A 24,375-nucleotide genomic window follows, 5' to 3' on the forward strand; every position below is an offset into this window, starting at 1 on the left:
TAGGGGTGGCCAGAGAGCCCAGAGAGGGGCTCGCCCAAGGTAACAGCTCATCATAGCCTGACTCACTTTCTACTTTGCTTTGGTCCAACCCAGGGGGCTGGAGGCTATACAAACCCCACACACGGAATGAGGGCAGCCTCAGCCAGACCTTTGCTAGGCCAGGGAAAGTCTAGCAACAGCCAGTCAGAATGAGGTCACTGATGGGATCCATGTGTTCAGGCCCTGTTGCCCACCACAGCCCTCCCCACCCAGCCCCGGGAGGTAAGGGGGAGGGGGCTGCTGTGTGTCAGTCAGGCGCTGATCCCAGAGATGATGAATGCTGAGGCCAAGACAGAAAAACAGCAGAGAAAGTGGCCCCCACTCAGCCACCTTACATCTGCCGATAGGGGAGGTAGGGTGAAAGAGGAGGGACTGTGGAAGGATCTAGCCTCAGGCTGGAGTGGAATCAGCTTAAAGCCACTGTATGCTTAGACTCTGAGTCCTTTGAACTTGCATAGCCAGCCCCCAAGCTCTCTAAGCCAATTCTTACCAAGAAATCTCATATGTGTATCTCCTGCTGCTTCTGCTTCTCTGGTGGAGCCCTGATCGATGCACCATTTTTCAGGTAACATTGCTTCTCAAATGTTTTTCTGTGTTGCAACAGTCTTCATCTTTGGCTACAGAATATTCTATCTTGGGAATGCACCATAATTTACTAAGCCAGTCCCCTTTTGCTGGATATTTAGGTTACTTCTCTTTCTGTGTGTGTGTGTGTGTGTGTGTGTGTGTGTATTTTTTTTAAACTGTCATGAACGTTGTTGTAGAGTTTTAACGCTTTCCTCAAGGGGAATTTCCAGGCTTGCGCCTCCTGCTGGCTGCGTGGACTCCCTGCCACATCAGCCCAGCGTCAGCCTCTCCTCCCCTCTCTCTACCCGAGGGCTTCCTCCAGTGCCAAGGGGCCTTGTTCAGCCTGCACAGGGAAGTGCCAGAGATTCCACTTTCCTGGGGCACCCCTCAATCATGAGGGGTGGAAGCTAGACCAACACCCCAGCCTTTGGCTCCCTGTTTGAAAATTCTGGTGTGTGTTGTATACACCCGCTCAAAGGGTGCCTGGCAGGACGGAGCTCAGGTGCCCACAGCGGAGACCTGTTCATCAGACACACTTTCCCAGGCACTCTCCCTTCCTTGACTCATTTCTCTGTCCCTTACACTGTTTCCTGGCATCACCTCCTGAAGGAGCTACCTAGACCCAAGCCCTTCGTTCAGGGTCTGCTTTGGGGAACCCAGTTTAGGACAGTTGTGAACATGTTATCTCAAAGACTCAACACCACCAGTGGGAAAGGGGCCATATTAGCTCAAATTTCTTCTCAAACTGTCTTGAGTCCACGTCCCCCATACACGGCTCTCACTTAGACTTCATGATGCACCATGAGAGAAAGAGCAGGGGCTTTGGAGCCAGGCAGCCCCAGTGACAAACCCTGGTGCCACCCTTGGGTGAATCACTTCACCTCTATGAATCTCCGTCACCTCATCTGAAAATGGGCCAGCCGGGCTGTAGGTCAGGCCACCTGTAGCCCAGGGTCTGCAGGGAACTACTGTCCCACTGCCTCCTTCCCCCCATGGCCCTGCCCCCTTGGCACCTGCCTCCTCTTTGAGGCTGGCTGAGTGAGGTTGTGGCCAAAACCCACATCCCTAATTCTTTCCTGTCCTTGAACAACTAGCACTACCCTGGTGCTATGCTGGGTGCCATGCATTGATAATGTCCTTTAATCCTCAACAACACCAAGAAGCAGTTACAATGATTGTGCCCATTTCATAAATGAGAAAACTGAGGGGTCAGGAAGAAGGGGCTTGCAGGACCTCCAGTCACATGCAGATCTGACTCCAAAGTCCATGTTCTTGAGCATCACACAGCCTGCCACTCACCCTCAGAACCCTCTGGCGAGGAGAGGAGATTCCTTGGAGCTGACTCAGGGCCTGGGACAAGGAAGCCACATCCCTGGGGGCCGCAAGGAGGGAGAAAGTGACATAGGGAGGTTCCCACACAGCGCTGAGGTTCTAAGCAGCTGGACAGCGGGGGTTTGGGGGAAGGGGCTACAGGCTTTGCTGTCACACTAATCCTGGGGACACGGGTCCCTTGGCAGAGTCTAAGCTGCCTGGGAGGTTGCATGTTGTGTGGGGAACTGGGGAGAATGAGCGAGGCCACCCGAGCGGGTTCCAGAACCCAGAGGCTGTCTGGGAAGCAGACATTCTCCAGTGGCTGAGGCTGAGTGGAGTTCAGTGAGAATTCCAAAGGCTGCTTTTCCTGGGAGCCACCAGGAAGATGCCCTGGAAATGACCTTTCCAAGGTCTAGAGCAGCATCACCAAATAACGTATAATGTGAGCCATACATGTAATTAAATTTCTCTCATATGAAAGTAAAAAGAAACAAGTAAACTTAATTTTAATAACATATTTTATTTAACCTAATATAGCCAAACTAGTAATCATTTCAGCATGTAATTAATATTAATAAATTAAAATTAGACATCTTTAATGATATAGTTACATTCTCTTTTCTTATTAAATCTTTGAAATTCGGTACATATTTTATATTTACAGTACATCTTGATTCAGACAAGCCACCATTTCAAATGCTGAATGCCTGTGGCTAGTGGCTACTAAGGTGAAGAGCACAGTTATAAAGCCCAGGGGTATCTGAGGATGCTGGCTTTCCAGGTAGGAGGGAAGCGGGCCAACTACAGGGCCAGGTGCCAGTCAGGCTGGGGACTCAGGGCTAACAATAGGGACCTAAGTGCTGGTTATACACCATGTAATCCTCTCGACAACCTCATGAGGTTCATACCATTACCCCTGTGAGCTAGATGAAGTCAAGTGACTCACAGACGCTTCCCACAGCAGGATGGGAACTCAGTCATCCTCCCAGAACTAAGAGGAGGTTGCAGCCCTCCCCATCCCAGGGGCACAGAAGAGCAAAAGAAGACCCTTCACCCCAGAATCAATGAACTCACTGATCTTCTTCCTGGCTCACCAAGTGAGGGGCGGGCACACCCAGGCAGAGCCCTTCAGCCACCCTTCCTTCACATGGAAGTGCGGGACAGGAGCTGGGTGGGCAACAACGGCTTGTTCTCCTCCATCTTGCCTTGTCAAAGGCTGCTGTGGGTGGTGCTGGCTGAGCCCACTGGGGATGTGTCTTTTCTCCGACTCCCACTCTCCTATGCCCATGCACACGCAGTAGAGCAGAGGGTGCCATCCAACCTAGATAGGGGACTAGGTGGGCAGCTCCATTCAGCAGGCACTCGGTGAGAGACTCACATAGGATCCAAAGTCCACTGACCACCCCTCAGCCTCAGATACATAGCTCTGTCTACTGAACACCCACCCTGCTTCAAGCCTTACATGGATTCCAAGTGTGGAATCTGGCCAGAGACTGCCCTTTCCTCCTATCCCCCAGGACCTCTGCTGCTCTGGCCTGGACCTCAGAAAGGGGAGCTTGATCCAATGTTCTAGTCTGAGGCACATGTTCCTTCCAAATCCCACTAAGCCTCCAGCATCCCTGGAAAGTCCATAAAAACTCTGGGATCCCAGAAATCAGTTGATCCCATCTACTCTGATTATTCACATGGGGGAGGAGACCTGCCTGCTGCAGAGTGCGTCCCCCAGAGGCAGGGGGTGTCTGCATCATGGCCTTCCTGCAGAAGACAGTAGGAGGGGGAGAGGACAGGGGAGGAAACGAAGGTGGGAGAGAGCATCGTGTGAGGACTGGGTCAGTCTAGATTACTCTGTTCCTTCCAGAGCCACAGATGCTGCCTTCTGGTTTGTCCACATCAGCACACACAGTGTCCCACCCCATTCTCCCCTTACCCCAACCTGTCCATGTGTACCACAGTTTTGAGCAATGCCATTCACATCCATTGGCTCAGCCAAGATAACCTGAGAGGTTAGCCCTGCAGGGATTTGTACCCGTTAAACTGATGGGGAGACTGAGACCCAGAAAGGGAAGGGACTTGGTTCCCTGATTGATACAAGACATTGGTCCTGGGAGCCTGTCACAGCCTCCCGCTAGTTCTCACTGGGCAAGTCACAGAAGACCCCTGCGACCCTGGGAGGGGTGCAGTATCTGACGGGCGGAGAGGAGGAGGCAAATTTACAGAGCTCAGCGTCCGACTGTAGGCTCTGAAGTTGGTGCTACCAATGGTGGTGGACAGCGTCTATACAGGTCATTAGAATGGCGCTGGGTCCACCATTACCAGAAGCCGCTCTCTTCCCTAAGCTGGGGTGCTCTGCCCAAGCTGAGGGGGTGCTGAGCCATTGACTTCAGCACTTGTGGAGGGAGCACCTCCAGCTCCAAGGGTCAGATGGGGTGATGCGGGCAGAGGTGAGGGGAGACTTAGTTGGCTTCCAGGTTTCTGGTTTGAATGGCTGAGTGTGGATGACGGTGCAGTTCTCTGGGATATGCACCTGGCGGTGGAGCACATGGTAGGGAAGCTGAGTTCAGGGTGGGCAGCATGAGTCCCAGGGGAGGTGCCCTATTGGGAGCATGACGTGGGCAGGATCTGGGATGTATCTCTGGGCAGGGGAAGGCGAGCTGGTGCAGTCTGAATGGGTACAATGGTGCCAGGTGTGTCACCTTCCTGGTGAGGCTTTCCCAGGGACCTGTTCAAAACCCCACCACCTCCACACTTCCTATGCCCTCCCTTGCTTCATTTTCCCCCATGGCCTTTAGACCATGCAACATGCTATTAACTTATATTTCATTGACCTTGTTTACTGTCTCTTTCCCATGGCCGGGGGTAGAGGGGACTTGTGTCTGTTGTTTGTCAGCTTGTATGTTTGTTGGTATGTTTGTTTCTCTGCTGGGCCCCTGTGTTTAGAACATTGCCTGCCTCAAAGATGGGTGGATGGATGCACTTCTGAAGAGCTGAGGGCTTGAGATTGGAGGGTACTGGGTGTCAGCATTTAAGAGGTGGCAGAGAAATACACACCAGTCAACGAGGTCCACCGTGCCCAGGCCACCTCTGGAAAGTCACCTCATAACCTTGGGTTTGCTCACCTGTAAAAAGGAGGTGGGTCAGTTTGCTGGGGCTCCTGTAACTGAGTGGCTTAAATTACAGAAATGCATTGTCTCCCAGATCTGAAGGCTAGAAGTCCAAGATGGAGCTGTGGACAGGGTTGGTTCCTTCTGAGGGCTGTGAGGGAGAATCTGTTCCTTGCCTCTTCCCCAGCTTCTGGTGGTTGGCTGGCAATCTTTGGTGTTTCTTGGCTTTTAAAAGCATCACTGTAATCTTCACAAGGCATTTTCGCTGTGCAGGGCTATTTGCAAATTCCCCCGTTATATAAGGACCCCAGTCATCCTGGATTAGGGCCCACCCTACTGACCTCCTTTTACCTTGACTAATTCTGTAAAGACTCTGTCTCCAAATAAGGTCATATTCTGAGAGACTGAGGAATTAAGATTTTGTATGAATTACTGGTGGGGGTTGGTGCAGAGAAGCACAAAATTCAATCCATAACTTGAGATAATAATAATATAAAACTTGTTGGGGGAGAGGTTTGAGGATCAATGCAAATTACTGCCAGGCTAAGCCCCCCGTGTGACCATTAGGACCACATAACAGCCCACTGAGATGGACCTGGCTGCACATGGTGTCCCATAAGGACTGTTCATAAAATGCAGATGCCCAGCCCCTGCCCAGTGATTCTGGTATAGTCTGGGGTGGGGCCCTGGTGTGCGGATTTTTCCTAAGCTCCAGGTGATGCTGACACGCAGGCGGGAATGAGAGCCCATACACTAAATCTGCGGATCCAAGGACTCCTCTGTTTCATCAGCAAACCCACACTTGGCTGGCGCAGCTCCCGAGCCCTCCCCAAACCCCAGCTGCCCGGGCTGGGCCAGTGAGGGCGGACAATGGAACAAAGAGGCTTGGTCCTGGCCCACACCCCAGGGTGGAGCCCATGTGCTTGGGCCTTACCTGAGCCAGGAGGATGTTCCCAGGCCTGTGGAAGAAGTAGGGATTACAAAGTTATGGCTTTCCTTGCAGGTTGCCCCCAAGGAGTCCCTACCCAGAGGCCTGTGAGGGGGAAGGAGACAGAGCCTTCCAGCCCATGGTTTTAAAGTACAACTTGAAGGAGGTCAGAGGATGGGATGGTAACAAGCAAGGAGGGGAGGGCAGGTCCCTCCCTGCAGGGAAAGACTGTGAGGCAACAGGGCATGGTGAGGCATCCACTCCCATAACTTTTCTAAGCCTAAGCTTCCACATCTGTGAAATGGGAATTGTAGATATAATGCCTAAATCTTGTGTGTGTGTGTGTGGTGGTGCTATCATAAGAACAACCTTCAGAATTGGCCAAAAAACAATCCTTTACCTGGGTTTCAATCCTATCCTCTGTCCGTAAGTTGAGTCCATCCCTCTGCTTAGCACCTCCCCACCCCCGCTGGGGCCTGGGGTCCCACCTTCCCCCAGCACGGAGCAGGTCGCTTGCGGTTTTGCACCTGGCTTCTCCCCACCTGGAGGGAGGAGTCTGGGTCTTGTGCTTCTGTGTCCCAAACCCAAGGTTTATGCTCAACCAACAGTAGGTCCCTTCTGAGAACCCAGCTCAGCGGAGATAAGCATCTCTACGGGTTCTCAAGAAATACCTTGCAGAAGTGACAGCCCACTTTGTGTGATGTCTGCCACGCCGCGCCTGAAACATGCTTTGTTCCAACAGGTGCTGGGAGGGTTTGCTTGAAGGATGGACGGACACTTGAGCAGCATTTCCCGGTGGGGTCGTCCCACTGTGGTCTCTGTTCACACGAGCCCATGTCCGCTGAGCAACTGTGCTCTTTTCCCCGTGTGCTCCCCTGGCCTTGGCTCCTCCGCCACAACCTTATGGGGTGCTACTTCGCAGACGAGGAGACAGAGCTTAAAGGAGACACTTGCCCCAGCACGTCTACACCGCAGGCCACTCCTGTTCCACCTTCCCAGACATGTGGCGCTGGGAATAGCATCACGTCCCTGCAGGCCCGGTGCTGTACCACCCTGTCTGGGCCTGGCTCTTACCTCCCACTAAACCAGGTGTCCCTGGAAGGAGGACCAGGTCCCACACAGCCAGCCCAGCACAGGGCTTGGCACAGACAAGTGTTCATTAAATACAGCAATGGATGAATGAGTGAATGAATGAATGAATGAATGAAAGAAAGAAAGCCAGGGCCTCTGTCCTCGAGGGGCCTATGGCCTGGTGGACAAGCACACAAGATGTTCAGGGAGCAGAGGGTCTTGGGGAGCACCAGCTGCCCCCTCCGCATGCACAGGGAGCTGCTCACCCCGCCTCCTGGCCCAGGGGAGGGCTCCTGAGGCAGATGACAGAGGAGAGGAGGCTTTGGGCACCGCGAGAAAAAGTGCTCCTTGTGCACCCCTCTTTATACAAAGAGGAAGCTGAGGCCCAGGAGGGTCAGGGACGTGGCCAGGGCCACAGCTACTCACGGCAGAGAATTTTTAGGGCCCAGGTCTCCTGGCTGCTTGCCGGCTGGCGTCCCCTCCCTAATACCTCCCTGTCATGCTTGTGCCACAATTATCACAACCATTACATGCAACCTTGCCCTTTAGGAAGTGTCCTTGAGGGGCTGGCCCATGCCAACAATACCAGTCACTCCCAGGTGCACCCCGCTTGACCCAGGAAGTGTGGCCCACACCCGTCTCCTGCAGCCTCGCTACAGCTGTGAGGCGCGGTGCGCTTCCTGGTGTGTAAATGAGCAGCTGGGCTCAGAGGCAGGGTGCTTACGCTCCGGGAGGCACAAGGCCAAAAAAAAAGACGTCCTGGAGATGGATGGTGGTGATAGTTACACAACAATGTGGATATACATAGTGCCATTGAGTTGTGTGCTACAAAGAGTAAATTTTAAAATGGTAAATTTTGTGTTGTGTATATTTTAATGCAATTTGGAAAAAGAAATGGGCAAGGTGGGATTCACACCTGGGACCGTGGGTACTCCTTTCCGTCCTGCACGGTGGGGAAATTCCGCCCGCTCAGGGCCTTCTGGGACCCTAGGCTGCCCTCTCCTCCTTCCCGCTTCAGTCAGCCTTTTCCGGGTTCTTGCTTGGTGATGGATGCTGGTGATACAGGGGTGAGATCCCACCCTCTAGGAGCTCAGCACAGAGATGGGGTAGGACGGGGACCACCACACATCTGCTGGCCTCCAGGCTGGGCAGGAAACAAAAGATAAACCGATTGGGGTGTATAAGGGGTTCAAAAATGCAGCAAAGGGAGGGCCAGGGAAGAGAGGGCCAGCTCAGTTAGCCCCAGGGCCATGACTCTGAGAAAGGAGGTGAGGGCTGAGGGTGCAGCCCTCAACCACAGTGCAAGACAAGCGGCTTGAGCACAGGGGCCTGCAAACCTGGACTTGAGCCCAGCTCTGCCACTCATCTGGGGCGGGTCTCTTCCACTCTGAGCTTTGGGTTTCTAAGGGTAAGACCTGCTCCCCTGATGCTTGTGAGGACTGAATTCACGCATGCAAGTCGCCCAACTTGAAACTGAATCTTTTCTGCCCTCTTCTGCCCCTCATCCTAACGCTAACCCCCTTGAGCTCCTGCCCCTCCACCTTGGTCCTGCTTGGCTTCAAGACTGCTTAAGCAGAAGAGGGCAGGGGGTTTGTGCAGCTCTGGCCCCGGCCCCTGCTCCAGGACTGACAGTGGGCTCCCCACCTACCCTGGCCCCAGCTTGTCCCCTCGTATGTGCCAGGGACCTTCCCTGAAGCACACTGATTTCATCCTCTAGTGAGATGGGAATTATTAGCATCTATTCTGCAGAAAAGGAAACTGGGGCTCAGAGAGCAACTTCCTCAGTGTGTCAGGGCTGCCTGACTTCCAAACCGTGACCTTCCCGCTCACCATCTGTCTGGGTCACCTGCTGTGGACCCTGGCCCCCAAGGACCATTGCCCTCCACCCTGATGCACTTTGTTCTGGGAGCTGAACCCAGCCCTGCAGCTTGGCCTGCTGTCTGGGTTTTTACCTACACACGCTTCCCACAGCCCTCCTGTCCTGGTCCCGTGTGGCTGTACCCTCCAAGCACACCTGCAGATGCCCCAGCTCACCTGGACCCCACTGGTGACTGGGTACTGCTATGGCCCCAGCTCCCCCCTTGCTCTGGTGAGTGAGTCTCAAGGTGGGAGGAACTTTGTCCGTCCTTGTTATGCCTTATCCCAAGGGCATGGCACGTACTGTGGGCTCCATAAAGGTTTAGGTGAATAAAGAATGAGTGATCCAGGGCACTATTCCCGGCATCTAGAGCTGACACGCCCTGTGCAGGACCTGTTTCTCCCAGAGCCGGAGCCAGGGCCCTGCCCCCGAGTTGTGACCAGGACAGCATCTGCAGCTGGGTTCCACATGTAGGGAAGAAAGTGGAGGCCTGAGTAGGTTCAGAAGGGGCAGGAGACAGAGGGTTCTAGAAACCACAGCTAGGGAGGTTGGTTAGAAGGGGTGTGGTGGCAGGGGGTTAACCTCAAGAAGACTCCAGAGGGTCCTGCCCATTCATTCATTCACTCACTGGTTTGTTCAACAAACTGTCCTGAGCAGTCTCCCCATCCACACTGTGCTGAGCGCTGGGGCACAGAGACGAAGCCAGCCTATCCCCGCCAGGGCAGCTCCCAGCGAGTGGGAGACAGAGGGGAGACAGAGTGGTGCCAGACAAGAGCCCTCCCCACGCTGCTGGGCATGGAGTCTGGGCTGGGGCCCGGGAGCGCAGACCAAGATGTCTGGCTGACAGGTACAGGGATTGGGCAGGGGGCCGTGTCGCCTGTAATTCTGACTAAGCAGCTGGTGGATGGTGACAGCACCACAGAAATGGAGAACACAAGGAACACCCAGAAGAACATGGTTGAGGCAAAATCTGTCTGTGTGGGACATGTGGAATTTGAGGTGCTGGTCAGACATCCAGGGGCACTTCCAAGAGGACCAGATAGATGGTCAGGAGATTCATGGAAGGTTCCCGGCCAGGGACGGAGCCTTGGCGACTGTCGGGGTAGAGCTGGCTCCGATGCCCACTTGCAGCTGAGGGTCTAGCCCCTGGGGAGGAGAGCTGACAGCCCAGCCTGAGGAAGCCCCTCCCCCAGGGGAGCCCAGGCCGCTTCCTCCTCTGCCTGGAGCCGAAGTGGATCAGGGCTGGCCTCCAGCCTTGAGGCAGTGGGGCCTTCCTGCTCAGCAGCGCAGCTTGCGAAGGAAATAACTTTATTAGCTTGTGGATGAAAAACAGGAAACGTATGCTGTGACTCGGCACCAGCTGAGTTTCACTCACATCTAGTTTCTAGGAAACAGTTATGTGGCCTCAGACTATTGGGGTTTTCTCAGCCAAGCCTTTCTGGAAACGCCATGCCTTTCTGAGGAAAAACCATGTCCCGTAGGCCCCCCAGACTAAGGGGTAATAGTGAGAAGAGACCTCACTTCCCTTCCCAGTCCCCTACCCCCAGCAGGCCTAGAAGAGACCCGAGGTTGACCATGGCTGATTCCCTGAGCATCTATTATATGCTTTATGGTAGAAATTGAATGTGTCATTAATCAAAATAACAAGATGAAGAGTGTTAAAGTGAGTTAAAAAAAAAAACATAGCTCTAAGAACCCAGAAAAATTAAAAGTCAAAGGCTGGAACAGAAACATATTAAGCAGAAGAAATCTGGTGTAGCCATATTAGTATTAGACTAAACAGATTTGAAGACAGAAACGTTACAAAAGATAAAGTGGGCCACCACAAAATGATTAAAGATTCAATTAACCAGGAAGATATAAAACTGTTCAATTCATACACACATTAAAAAATAGCATATACACACACACACACAGTGGGAGATTTATCAGGATTTGTTAGATCATGTTAAAAAAAAAATCATCTGTAAGACTTCAGGGACCTGATGCACGCATTTAGGATCCCGTATCTAATGACTGGAGAATAATCCCAGTTTTAAAGCACACAGAGACCACCTTACACACCGATAGTAGACTAGGCTACAAAACAAGTATCAGCAAATTCCAAAGAATCAGTTTCACATAAACCATGTTCTCTGACAACAGTGTTCAATATTAGAAAACTATAAATGAATTGCTTTTTATTGACAAATTAACGAGAAAAATTAGAGTTATTTATACATATATATAAAACATTTATAAAAGTCTATACCCATTCATGTTTAAAATAAAACTCTTAGCCATTAGTAATACAAACAAATTTTCTAAACCAGATATCTACCCCAAAAAAACACTCTTCAGGAAACATTTTACAAAATTATGAAACAGTATAAATATTCCTTTTAAAAACAGGAATAAAATAGAGAAGAGACTTATTGCCATTTCTACTCAACATTGCACTAGAAGCTCCAGAAAACACAATAAGACAAAAGAGAAATAAAATTATAATAATAGAAAAAGAAGAAACAAAATTATGTTATGATTTAATATGACTTTCTACCTAGAAAAGCAAAATAATCTACCATCAAATTATTAAACTTAATAAGAGGATTTAGTGATTTGTCTGATGTAAAATAATATACAAAAATCAATCGCACTTTTACATACTACCATTTTTTCAGTTAGAAAATACACTTTTAAAAGGATATGATTTGTACTAGCAATAAAAATATGCAATATCTTGGAATAGATCTAATAAAAGATATGCAAGGCTGTTAATGAAACTTCATCAAAAGACATTAGAGGAGACCTAATGATAAACAGAGATTTTACTATATTCGTAAATAGGAAGGCTGGCTATCTTGAAGATGTCAGTTCTTTCCAAATTGACCTGTAGATTCAATGCAGTCCCAAACAAAATTTCTAATGAACTTTTTCATCGGGAAAGAACTCAGTTTGTTTGTGTTTCCTCCTGTTTCCTCATGATTAGATACAGATGGGGAAAAAAAAGGTCTGAGACAGGCTCCCACTGACCAAAGATGGGATCATCTGAACCTCATAACAATAATGATAAACATATTGAAATGCATAAAAATCAATAAGTTTATAATACTTGTACATCTCATAACCAGACTTTTCATGGTGATCAGTTTGAAATGTACAGAAATATTGAATCACCATGTTGTGTGACAAGAACTAATATAGGGCTGTAGGTCAATTATACTTCAAAAACAAATAAACTCATAGAAAAGGAGATCTGTGGTTACAAGCGGTGGGGAGTGAGAGAGAGAGAATTGGCTGAAGACAGTCAAAGGGTACAAACTTCTAGTTGTAAGATGCTTGTTTTATTTGTTTTATGAAGGGGAGGTATTAGGTTTATTCATTTATTTATGTTTGGAGGAGGTACTGAGGATTGAACCGAGGACTAAGCATGTGCTCCACCACTTGATCTATATACCCTCCCTCTACCAGTTGTAAGATGAGTAAGTATTAGGGATGTAATGTACAACATGATGAATTCAATTAACACTGCTGTATGTTATAATGAAAGTTGTTAGAGTAAGTCTTAAGGGTTCTCATCACAAGAAAAAAATCTTTCTATTTCTTTAATTATGTGTCTATATGAGATGCATGTTCACTAAACGTATTATAATAATTACTTCATGATGTCTGTAAATCAAAAAATTATGCTGTACAGCTAAAACTTTGGAAGAGCTGCATGTCAATTATACCTCAATAAAACTGGAAGAAAAATATTCTTATTGATCACTTTTGGAAGATGCTAGAAAATTAACTCAGTCTTATGAAAGCTGACAAGTAAAGGGAAAGACTTGTTTGTTTTGACTTGCTATTTAAACTGTACCTCAAGGAAATGAACTCGTGTATTTGATGAAAAGGAAGTTTTTGGTTTTGTTTTGAAACAAAGGAATTTTAGCTAATAAACAAAGAAAAAATAATAAAATTAGAATATCACCATTTTGCATTTCCTTATAGAATGTCTGGTTACAGGACAGGGACAGGAAAAGTACAAGATGTGCCTAGAAGATCTTGTGCCAGAAAGTACAGAAGTATTCAAAGAATGACGGGGACTTTTCAAAAGAATACAGGACTCAGCTTGAAGGGACTCCCACTGGCCAAGTTAGGGGCAATCTGAGCGTGAAACTAAATAATGATAGCAAGAGATTATGGCCCACTGAATAAAACAGAAACCAGAAGTCTGTGCTGATATAAACAAATGAATAAATCGAAAGTTTGATGAGGAAGGCGACATTTGCACCATTTCAAAGTATCTCTATAAAATCACAAAGGAGAGAGCGGCACCTGCCCTGCGGAGAAGACTGGCAGACACCACCTTCATCATCATTAGTAGAGGGACCGGTCAAAATCTCACGCCATGTGAAGACACAGTGAGAAAACCACAGGGTCACTGCCGTGCGATTGCGGCTCAAGATGCATAGTCTTGAGGGAACGTCAGACAAATTCCTACTGAGGGAGATCTGGAAAACCACTCCCCAAATGTCAAGGTCTTAAAAGTCAAAAGTTGAGGAAATTTTCCAGACTGAAGGAGACTAAAAAGGCTTGACAGCTAAACACATTGCATGTGTCTGGACCAGACCCTTCGGCTGTAAGACATGACTGGGGCAATCGGCCACTTGAATGAGGTCTGAGAAGTAAATGGTAGCAGTGAATCCCTGTTTACCTCCTGATTTTGGTGGTTGTACTGTAGTTATAGAGAAGACAGTCTTCGTTTGTAGGAAACATTACAGACCGGGGTGGGATGGGGAACCAAGTCCACAACTCACTCTCAAAAGGTTCACGGGAAGGAAAGTTCTTCGTAATGTACTTACCCCCTTTCTGTGTTTGCGATTGTTTCAAAATTAAAAAGAAAGATTTAAGAGACACAGTCAAAGGCAATGTCTGGATCTCATTTTGGCTCCTTATTCAAGCAAATATATATATATATTTAGAGAGAATATACATATACGTGAATGTACATATTGAATATACATATTATATATTATATTATATATGTACACATATATTTTATATATGTAAAAAGATAACCAGGGAAGTTTGATACATTGGAGTGTATGGATTATATTAGAAAATCATTCATTTTTAAGGTGAGGTGTGAAATTTTTATCTTTTAGAAAATCTTGCTGAAGTATTTACAGGTGAAATTATACGTGGTCTGGCATCTGCTTCAAATTAACTTGGGGTTGGGAGTCTAGATGGGGCCATGAACTTGTAACTGTTGAAGGTGGTCATGGTTCATTATACCATTCACTCTACTTTTGTGTATGTGTGAAATTTCCTTAATTTCTTTTTATTTCCAAAGAAAATATAATCAAAACCTCATATAGTAAATATGGGGCAAAGATGGGTGATAGATACCAGTGTTTAATATGTTCTTTGTTCTACTTTTATTTTGTCTGTTTAATTCTTTTCTTGAAAACACTCTGTCCTGGTGACGGTGTGATCCCAGGTGGTGTGATACAGGGCTAGTGGGAGTATAAATGGTTACAGTCTTCTTGAAGGGTAACTTGTTTATTGAAGTAGAATTGATTTGTTAAAAAATGATCTGTTGAAAACAGCAACATACTTCAAGGAATTGATTGACTATATTAGAGTACTTCTCTAAAATGGGATACTCTGTGGGCAATTTTTTAAAATGGGGCAGCTCTTTTTTTTCCCTTTGCCTGACACTCTGACGATGATTGCTGGCCCGGGTCTCTGGCCAGGCTGTCGTGCCTGCAGCAGTCCCAGACACGGGGCCTTCCTCTGCTGGAGTCAGCTGGTTGTTGGTTCTACTTTAATGACATGAAAATAGATTTGATGTATTTCTGAGTGAAAAAGTCAAGTGGCAGAATAGTATATGAAGAATGATTTCATCATAATGTAGACTTAAATACATTGTGTATGCAGGTTAGAATCTACACTGAAAACTTTTTATAGGAATATGTCCCAAACTCTCAAACTCTCTCACTATACAAGTAGTTATACAAATTTCTCTATGATAACAAATTTTAAAGTAAATCATTCAAATTAATAGTGATACAAGTATTATTTTAAGAGAACTTTAATACAAATGAGTGGGACTAAGAATTTAAATGACCTTTAAAAAATACCAAAAAGTATAGCAAAAACATTCCAGGAGAAGGAGACAATTGAGTATCTTCGTCAAATGTCCATCCGCTCCTTCAAATATACACCCTGTGATGCAGCCCTCACTTCCTTGAAGCAGTCCCTCCTGAAGGCTCACTCTGATGGGGAGAAAGTTCTTCCCCTTGTGAAGCTAAGACTTGAGCTCAGCTCCCCCACAGGTTGTCTGCCTGCTTCCTGAGGAGGCTAAGGGGTCCCCCAGGCAGACCTCAGCCACTGGAGTCTGCCAGAGCCGCCAGGACGAAGGACCACAAACTGGGTGGCTTACAACAACAGAAATGTATTGTCTCACAGTTCCGGAGGCTGTGCATACAAAATCTAGGTGTTGGCAGCCTTGCTCCCTCCAAAGTCTCCAGGGGAAGACTCTTCCTTACCTCTCACAGCCTCCGGCATTCCTGGGTTTATGGCAGCATAACTCCAATCTATGCTTTGTCTTCACATGGCAGTCTTCCCTCTTCTTATAAGGACACCAGACCAGTCATACTGGATGAGGGACCACACTATCAACCTCATCTATCATTAGCTGGATTACATCTGCCAAGACCTTATTCCCAAATAAGGTCACATCGGCAGGTATGGGTGTTAGGACTTCAACATATCCTTTGGGAAGGACACAATTCAACCCATAAGTCTAACATCAGCCTTCCTGATCAGGCCTTGGGGTCCCAGGACCTTGGACTCCGACAGCCTGAGGGAGAAGGGGATCTCTGAGGGAGTCCAAGGCTCATTCAATCAGAGCCAGCCTGATGTAAAGCACAGTCTTAGAGCCAAGTGGTGTACAATCCAGTCCAAGGTCCACCATTCGTTGGTCATGAAACCTTGAACAGGTCCTACCCATTCTGAGCCTCAGTTTCTTCATCTGTAAAATGGGAAGTGACAAAATGTACCTTGAAGGCATGTTGTGAGGGTCAGATGGGATGATGTTTGTAGAAGTTTCTGGTATGTACTGGACACATGGTTAACTCAGGAAACATTAGTGCCCTCTCCCTTGGGTTCCAGAAGCTCCTCAAGGAGCAAGGGAGCCCCTCCCTGCCACCCAGTGGCTTGTCAGCCCCTCAAGGGCAGAATTATGTCAGATGCTTAAACCCCCAGGCATGGTCCCTGCAGCGGTCCACTAGCGTCACCGTGTCTGAGACGAGTGACCCCTGGGAAAGGGCAGTCTGACACCAAGGTCAGCCGGTCACCACTGGGAAAGTCGTGGGAGTCGTCCACACTCATGTCACGAAGCAAAGTCCTGACCCTGAAGAAAGGATCTAAAAGGACAGAAACCCGACTTCTCAGTGGGCGGCCCAGCCTGTTCTCGTTCCCTTTCCCCATCTTCGGAGTCTGGCCCCATTGAGATTTGGGAATGTTTATTTATTTTTTTTTTTTTGGTGGGAAAACAGAGTAGGATAAAATATTTCCTTGCGTCTGGAGAGCTATTTTGAGCCGGGCCAGCGTGGCGATGCTCCTGGTGATGGACGCGGGCTGACCTGGGTTGGGCCTCAGCCTTCCGGCCCCGCTCCCTCCCAGGCCCCAGAGTCCTGGCAGCCACACGGCCTGTGGGAGCCTGGCTTCCAACCCCTGCCCGTGACTCATCCCTGGGGGTCTTGGGGGAGCCTTTGGTGCTCCTTTGACCTTATCTCCCAAAGGGGAGACCGAGGCCTGTGCTGCCCTCTCCTGGGGATTTTAACAGGGGAACTCAGACTGTGGCCATGAACGTGCTGCAGAGATATTGAGGGTGTAGACAAACAACAGGATTGCCGCATAATCTGCTCAGCTCAAGATCCCAGAGGTGGAAGGGATCTCACTGGAGTCTCCTCAGACCTCTGCCAGCTTCTGTACATCTAGCTGTGCCCCTCCCATCCACCTCCACTCGGTTGTCGTGCTGTACTTCTGGAGAGCCAATCTGACTTGGCTTCAAACTTGCCTAATCCTCACCAGCCTCTCACTGCTCTTAGAGAGAAGTCTCGCTCCGCCCGAGGTCGGCAGGCCCCATGGAGCTGGACGCCCCTCCTCTGTCCGCACCCGCCCGCCGCCGCAACCCCAGCCTCCTCTTTCTTAGTGCTCTGAAGCCTGGCTGGCCTCTGTCCATTCCTCAAACTGCTGACAAGTCACCCAGGAGTTTCATGTGCTTCATCCAATTTCATCCTCACCGTGACCTTCAGGCAAACGTGCCTCCCAGGGCCAAGGGTTGGAAGGAAGAGATGTTTGCGAATGTGCCTGCCACACAATAGGACCTTAATAAATGTTGGGTTTCTTCCTTCCTTATGAACACACACCCTGTTTTCTTTACGAAACCCCGACGGCATCACATAAATCTCACTCCGGCAGCTGCAGCTGTGGGGCAGGCCTGGGGGACAGGACAGCCCAGGTGGCTCCACACAGGCGGCAGGAGCTAGGCCTCCTCGCTGGGAGGCCCCAGGAGCCCTGCTCTCTCATGCACCCCCAGCCTTCTCCATGGAGCTGGCTGGGTAGCAAGCTCCCTACATCTGCAGCAGAGATGGGGCTCTGTCTCCTACAAAAGGCTTCAGGAGGGTCTTCCTGAGGCAAGTCCCCGCAGGAGGAAGGAGCAACTTGAAACTTCTTGATCCTGAAGGTGAAGCAGGAGCAGGTGGCGGGGAGAGTCCCAGAGAGGGAGGAAGTTTCCCCCGGGAGGATTTGCAGGAACCTCTAGACAGTCCGGGGCTGGGGTGGTGGTGCTGGGATGAAGAGAAGGAGGCATCTTGGAGCCCCAGCCGCTTACCAAAGGCCAGACCGGGAAGCCCTTAGGCTCCTCCAGACCCTGGCTCTTAAAGGGTGGTCCAAAGGCTGGCAACATCAGCAGATTCTGGAAGCTTGTCAGAAATACAGTCTCTCAAAAAAAAAAAAGAAAGAAAGAAAGAAAGAAAGAAAGAAAAGAAAAAAGTCATATATCATTTTCACCTTACAATAAAATGTTACCAATTAGCAGAGAAAGAAGAAGAAGAAAAAGAAATAGTCCCTCAGGCCCCGCCCCAGACCTGCTGAGTCAGAATCTGCCAAATGATTCCCAGTGGATCCCAAGCACGTGGAAGTCTAGGAAGCGCTTGTCACAGCGGTGCCCCCGTTTGACAATGAAGAACAGCCCTGAGGGGAGAAGGCCTCTGTTTCCCACAGCAAGTCTATGTAGCTCTAAGCTTGGAACCCAGCATTCCCGGCCTGGTCCTGGGGCCTGGGACTAGTTCCCCCTCATCTTGTCCCCCCACGCAGGAAGCTGTCCTCCCTCCCAGGTGTGTTCAGGACAGAAATGACTGAACCTGGAGTAGAAGAGCCCTGGTTGGGGAAACAGGGACGTGGGGTCTGTCCTGGCTCTGTTACCTGTGCTCTCAGGGCCTCCCTTTCCCCTGTGGTTCTCTGAGATGGGCTGGAATAAGTGATGTGGGTGGTACAACCAACCACATTCATTTTCTCACACTGCCTGGTGCAGCAGGCAGGCCAGGGAATACCATCCTTGTTCTACAGATGGGGAAACTGAGGCCTGTTAGGCAGTAGCTTGGCGGAGGCTGCCAGCTCTGGCTGCCTTGCACCGTTCTGCCCAGCCCAGGCGACCCTGATATGTGCCCCCTGGACCCAGTCTTTCTCTCTAATGGTTCTTTCAGCTCCTGTCAGTTATCAGGGGCCCTGGCTCGGCTGACAGCCAGCGTGTCTGCTGCTGATGCTTGGATGCCCGCATTCCTGGGCTGTGACGGGGAGTGCATCCGGAGCCCAGGCTGGGGGCACCCGGAGGGGTTCCACTTGGCTGCAAGCCCTGAGGCCTGGCTGTCTGGGGAGTGTCAGGAAGCAAAGAACGTTCCTTCTCACCGAGGGGGGCAGGGGGAGATGTCTCTAGTGGCTGATATGGTAGGAGCTGGAGAGGGTGCAGGCTCAGCCGGGCCCTGAGGCAAGGTCTAGCCCTGCAGACTCGGAGACAGGAGGTGTGAGAGGAGCAGGGGTCAGTGGCTGATCAGAGGTTAGCTGTCTGAGCAGCAAGACTGAAAAACTTCAGGCTAGAAAGTCAGACCTGGCTGGATTTTTGTCCAAAGCTCTGACATTTCTTAGCTGTGTGACTAGGGGCAAGGCACCCACCATCTCTGATTGTCAGTGCCTTCATCCTTAAAGTCCTTGACACAGCCTGGTACATCCAGAGCAAGCCTTATGAAGCCAGAGACTCTTAGGGTCCAGTCTCAGACTAGCATTGCATTTAAGAATAAATGCACACAGACAAAGCCGTAGAATGACTCATTCTTTTAAAAAAAATCATTTAAAACATTATTCAAGTTTAATATAGAGAACAAATCAGTGGTTACCAGTAGGGGGAGGAAAGAGGGGAGGGGCAATATAGAGGTAGGGGATTAAGAGGTACAAATTGTCGTGTATAAAATAAGCTACAAGCATATATTGTATGACACAGAGAATATAGCTAACATTTTATAACAAAAATTCAAGTTTATTAAACAAATTTTTTAAGTCATAAAATGTTTAGCTTTCATCAGCTTCAAGGTTTATGTTGCTCCCAAATTTTACATGTAACTGAACATTCAGATCTGCTAACACCCACTGAATTGATTCCAGTCTGGATTCTAAGGCATAAATTTCTCCCTGTAAATTTTTTTTGCTTCTATCATTTCTTGTGTCCTTCCTTGAGAACAGCTCAGGGAAACATCACCAGCTCCATCAGCTATCACTAAGCAGTCATCATCTGCAAGCATGATGTCCTCACAGGCATCCAAGCATCATCTAAATTTTGAAGCTATTTCTTTTTTTTTTTTCCAGCTTCTTTTTCTTCCTTCAGTTCTGGGATTCTACTTGTATCCTGGGCAAATTTATCTTCTGTTTATCTTCAAGAGTAACAATGGCATCCTCTGCAGCTGCCTTCTTCACAGTGGCTGCCATCTTGGTAGAGTAGTCCATTCTTCACTTAAGAAAAATGAATCTAAATACACTCCATGCAACGCTCTCAGAATCCACTTTCTTCTCCTGTCCCCATCTATCCTCTGACTAGTTTGCCCCCTCTCACCTCAAATGCCCTGAAAACTTCTCCAACCCCAAATTATTCAGCTCTTTCTCGTTTTCCCTCCCCTCATCCGCAGTACTTTATTACATGGAGCAACTCGGCCTCTTGTCCAGCAATAGAGAAAGCAAAGGGGAAAACTGCAGGGTCCCTCACAGGATTCCCTTTGGCAGGTGGGGTCCTCTGTAGTGACCCCTGTCCCATCCCAATGACTTCTATAATTTAAAGCTATGACAGACAAAAATGATTAACATATGAATACTCAAGAGCTTGTCCTAATCCCTGCCTACTAACAAGACTCTGCCTTTTCCTTTCAGTTTCTTCCCATCCTTGCCCTGTGAAGAGGCTCTTGCAATGCCAGGGAAGAACTTTTACTGTGGGAAAGGCGAATGGAGTTGGAGGGTGGGCGGAGAGGACCCAGATCAGAGGGCAGTAGGGAGGGGAAGGACTTAGCAAAAGAGATTAAGCCTGTTTATTTTTAACCTATTTATGACTTCATTTTTCAAGTGAGTTTCTCAGAGGCAGCACGTAGCTGAGTCTTGCTTTTACATTTAATCTGATGCCTTATGCCTTTTAGCTGGGAGTCGATACATTTACATTTAATGTGATTATATGGTTAGATTTAAATCTATCGCCTTGCTATTTGATCTGTCTGTTCTTTGTTCCCATGTATGCTCACCCAGCTTCCCTTAATGACAACGTCCCACTTTCATTTTTGAAACTTATTTTCAGTGGGTACAGCATTTTAGGTTGGTAGTTATTTCCTTCAGTATTTTAAAGTGTTGATCCACTCTCTTCTTGCTTGAATTGTTCCTGAAGAGAAATCTGTTGTTACCCTTATTTTCGTTCCTTCATATTGTAATGTGTCTTTTTTGTCGCTCTGGTGCTTTTAAGGTTTTCTCTCTATCATTAGGTTTGAGCAATTGACTATGAAGTGTCTAGGTATGCTCTTCCATGTTTCTTGTACTTGGAATTCAGTGAGCTTCTTGGATATGTGGGTTTGTAGTTCATCAAATTTGGGCAAATGTTGGCCATGATTTTCAGGTATTTTTCTGTCTCCTCTTCCTTTATTTTCCCGAGTACCAAACTGCATGTGTATTAGACTGCTTGAAATTGTCTCACAGGTAACTGATGCTCTTGTTTAAAAGTTTTCTTCTTACTCTCTGTTTCATTTTGGATAATTTCTTTCACTGTTGTTAAGTACCCTACTTCTCAAGCACTGGCTCTGCCTGGGTTCTCCTCCCTGTTCTAGGGCCTGGGAACTCTCTCCTGTGTTTGGTTCCCACCTCTCAAGAATCACTGCCCTTTGTTGTTCAATGTTTGGTGTCTTGAAAACCATTGTTTCATATATTTTGTTTGGTTGTGGCTTCAGGCAGAAGAAAAAATCTATTCCCTGTTACTCCATATTGGCCAGAATCGGAAGCCTGGGGCCCGAGGGGTCCTGTTAAGGCATGTTTGCAGGTTGGCATGATCTAGGAGAGCGAGGGGGAGAGAGGAAGAGAGATGGTGTTGCAGAGGAAGGGGACGATTGCAAGAGGGAAATCCACAAGAAGCAGGATGATGTAATTTCAGGTCCTTGGTGGAGGCTGTGACCTTACTAAGGAGCTGGAATACTTTCTCCATTGTGACTAGAGGTAAGTCAGGTATGTGGGTCCAGATGTAAGTAGATCAATAGAAATAGTGGTTGGGAGAAGTGTCTTATTTGGGTCAGCAGACCATGAGACAAGGAGTTGCATGAGAGTCATTCATTTAGGAGGGTGTCCGCAGAACACTATTACAGCAGTGAGGAATTAAGGCAGGGAGGGGAAGGCAACCAATAAAGGCAACATTACCAAGCAAGTTACCACTGTGGGTAACTGGGGCTTAATGTGTAGAAATTGCCTCAGAGTTATCCTACATTAAGAGATGAAAGAGCTGGGTTATTTCTACATCAACTCCCATCAGTCCTTGGACGACTGTGGACCATAGATTTCCCAGCTCTTCAGCGCCTGTGCAGAGCAGAGCAGGCCCCTGTGCCACAGGAAGCCCTCAGGCAGGGAGGCTGATGCTGGCCGATGGAGTCCGGCCAGCCTGCCCTGAAATGGAAAGGCTAAATGGGTGGTGAGTGGGCACCAACAGCATTTCCGCATCCGCTGCAGATGCTCGTGGCTGCTTGTGAGCCCAGGACACAGTCTGTAATATGCTCATCGTCTGAGAGGGAGCTCTGAGGGGGAGGGGAATGCCATGCTCAGTCGGAGTGTCCCACATGAGACCACACGAGCCCCTTGTGCTACAGCTGCCCATCAGCCTTGGATTTAAGACAGGCACACACGTATGTGAGCACACACAACCATCTCCCCCACAGCATTCGCGCCGCTCCAAGTCCATGGGGCTGTGTACGGCCCACAGCACAGACACAGAGGGGGCAGCAAGAAGCAGTGGAAAGAACACTAAACATGGAGCCATGAGCCCCAGCTCCACCCTTTTAGTGAGCTGTGAAGTGTCAGGAACTGGTTTCCCAGTTGGCAAAATGGTGCTAACTTATCTCCCAGGACTGTTGTGAGAATGAAGAGAAACAGGCAGGTGAGAGCGCTGTATAAGCTCAGAGCACTGTGTGCGTGGACGGATTACACTGCCACCTGGTACTTGTAAGATGCCCCAGACAAAGACTCGCTGCAGACAGCTTCCCCATAAAACCCACGCAAGATCACAAGCAAACCTCTGGGAGGTCAGCTAAACACCAGATATTGAAAGTGTTCTCTGTGATCCAGCGGCAGTGGCATCGCTGGGATCTTGTTAAAAATGCAGAACTCAGATCCCAGCCCAGAACTGAATCTGAATCTACTGATTCAGAAACTGCGTTTTAACAAATCCCCGAATAGTTCGAATGCACAAAGAAGCGGCAGATTCCCTGGTCCTGTGCTCAGGCCGGGGCCTGCCTCTGCTCCCTCACTTACCCCTCTGACTTCTGGGGCAGCTCAGCTGCCCCTACCATAGATTTCAGGCTCTAGTCTGAATCTGCTCCACGGAGGGACTGAGCCTGAGTTACGCCTCCTCTTACTCCTTTGGCTGCGTATTCTCATTGCTGCGCTGGAAAATTACTATAACTATGTTCATAATAATGATTCTGAAGAAACAAGAGATGGTAGAATCATGTTCAGGATAGTATGATAATGCATTTCTGAAATTTACCTTTTAAAGAGGTTAAAATTAACAACAACAACAACCACCACCACCACCACCACCACCATGTCCTGTTGCTTAGTTTATTTAACCCGTGGCAACCCGGAAAAGGCGTCAGTACGATATGACTCATTCCCTGAGGGTTCTGAATTAGATTCTAAAATCACCACCCATGGTTTTCCTGCACTTTGAAGTGACAGAACAAATGACAGCAGAGATGGTCACTGTCCTGAGTCCAGAGAGGCTGTACACAAACTTCTCGCAACAATAACATCCTCATCCAAAAACAACTTGCAACAAGGATGTTATTTCTGGGATTTGCTTGTGCATTTTAATGTTTATAAGCATTTGTGCACCTGTGGGCAGAGCCCCGGGACCAGAATGGTCTGGTTTTTTTTAATATATAGTTGATCAACAAACTTGTTGATGCCTCATCCACACCAGGTCCTGCTCTAGGGGCATGAAGATAAATCCAACTGTCAGAGCAAAACTTTCATGGAGCAAAAATTGGCAGCCAAAATGAAAATATAGAAGAGCTATAAAGGAGATGTAGATGAGGAGGCTAAGGGGGAAAGAATCTGGGAAAGCACCTCTGGAGGAGACCTTGGAGATGCAGGGTGAGGAGAGGTTCGGTCAACGATCAGGGTAAGTGCTGTGTGGTAGGAAGGAACAGCCAGCTCAAGGCCCAGGAGGTGAAAGGGCTTGTCAGGGTCCTTCTTCCAGCAGGACAACAATCTAATGCTATGGAGAAAAACTCAAGATAAACAGCCCTTTAGATCCTGTAACAAAGCATGAATAACTCCATGGGATCCTGACAGAATGCTTTGTTGGCCTTTGGGTGTGTAATGGCCTCTGGTGACTGCTCTGAGCTTACTGCTCCCTAGTCACCCCACACCCAAGCCCAATTCCCCACTCCATCTTTGGGTTATCTGCCTATTTTGTTCTCCTTCCCCCTTGCCCATGGAAGATGTCTCCCCTTCGTCCAGCATCAGCTCTGGGGTTGCTTTTTTATTGAGGTCTCCACCCACCCCAAAACCTGACTCTTCCTCTTCTCTGCATGGATGGGGATGACAGGTGGCAACACAGCAGAAACCAGGAATTAGAAGAAAAGGAGTTGGTCTTTCTTGGCTGGGGACACCTTGAGGCTGAAGTACTTGTAGGAAACTCTACAAGTTGGGGATGTCTCAAGGCAGTGGTTTCTGGCTCA

At 48.5% G+C, this 24,375-nt stretch overlaps 1 pseudogene; it reads right to left on the reverse strand.

Annotated features, from left to right (window-relative positions):
* Positions 1 to 19,474: 19,474 nt before the first annotated feature.
* LOC107033445 (prefoldin subunit 4 pseudogene) lies at positions 19,475 to 19,888 on the reverse strand (annotated as a pseudogene).
* Positions 19,889 to 24,375: the final 4,487 nt, after the last annotated feature.

Source organism: Vicugna pacos, chromosome 10, assembly GCF_048564905.1.
Source record: "Vicugna pacos chromosome 10, VicPac4, whole genome shotgun sequence".
NCBI classification, from domain to species: Eukaryota; Metazoa; Chordata; class Mammalia; order Artiodactyla; family Camelidae; genus Vicugna; species Vicugna pacos.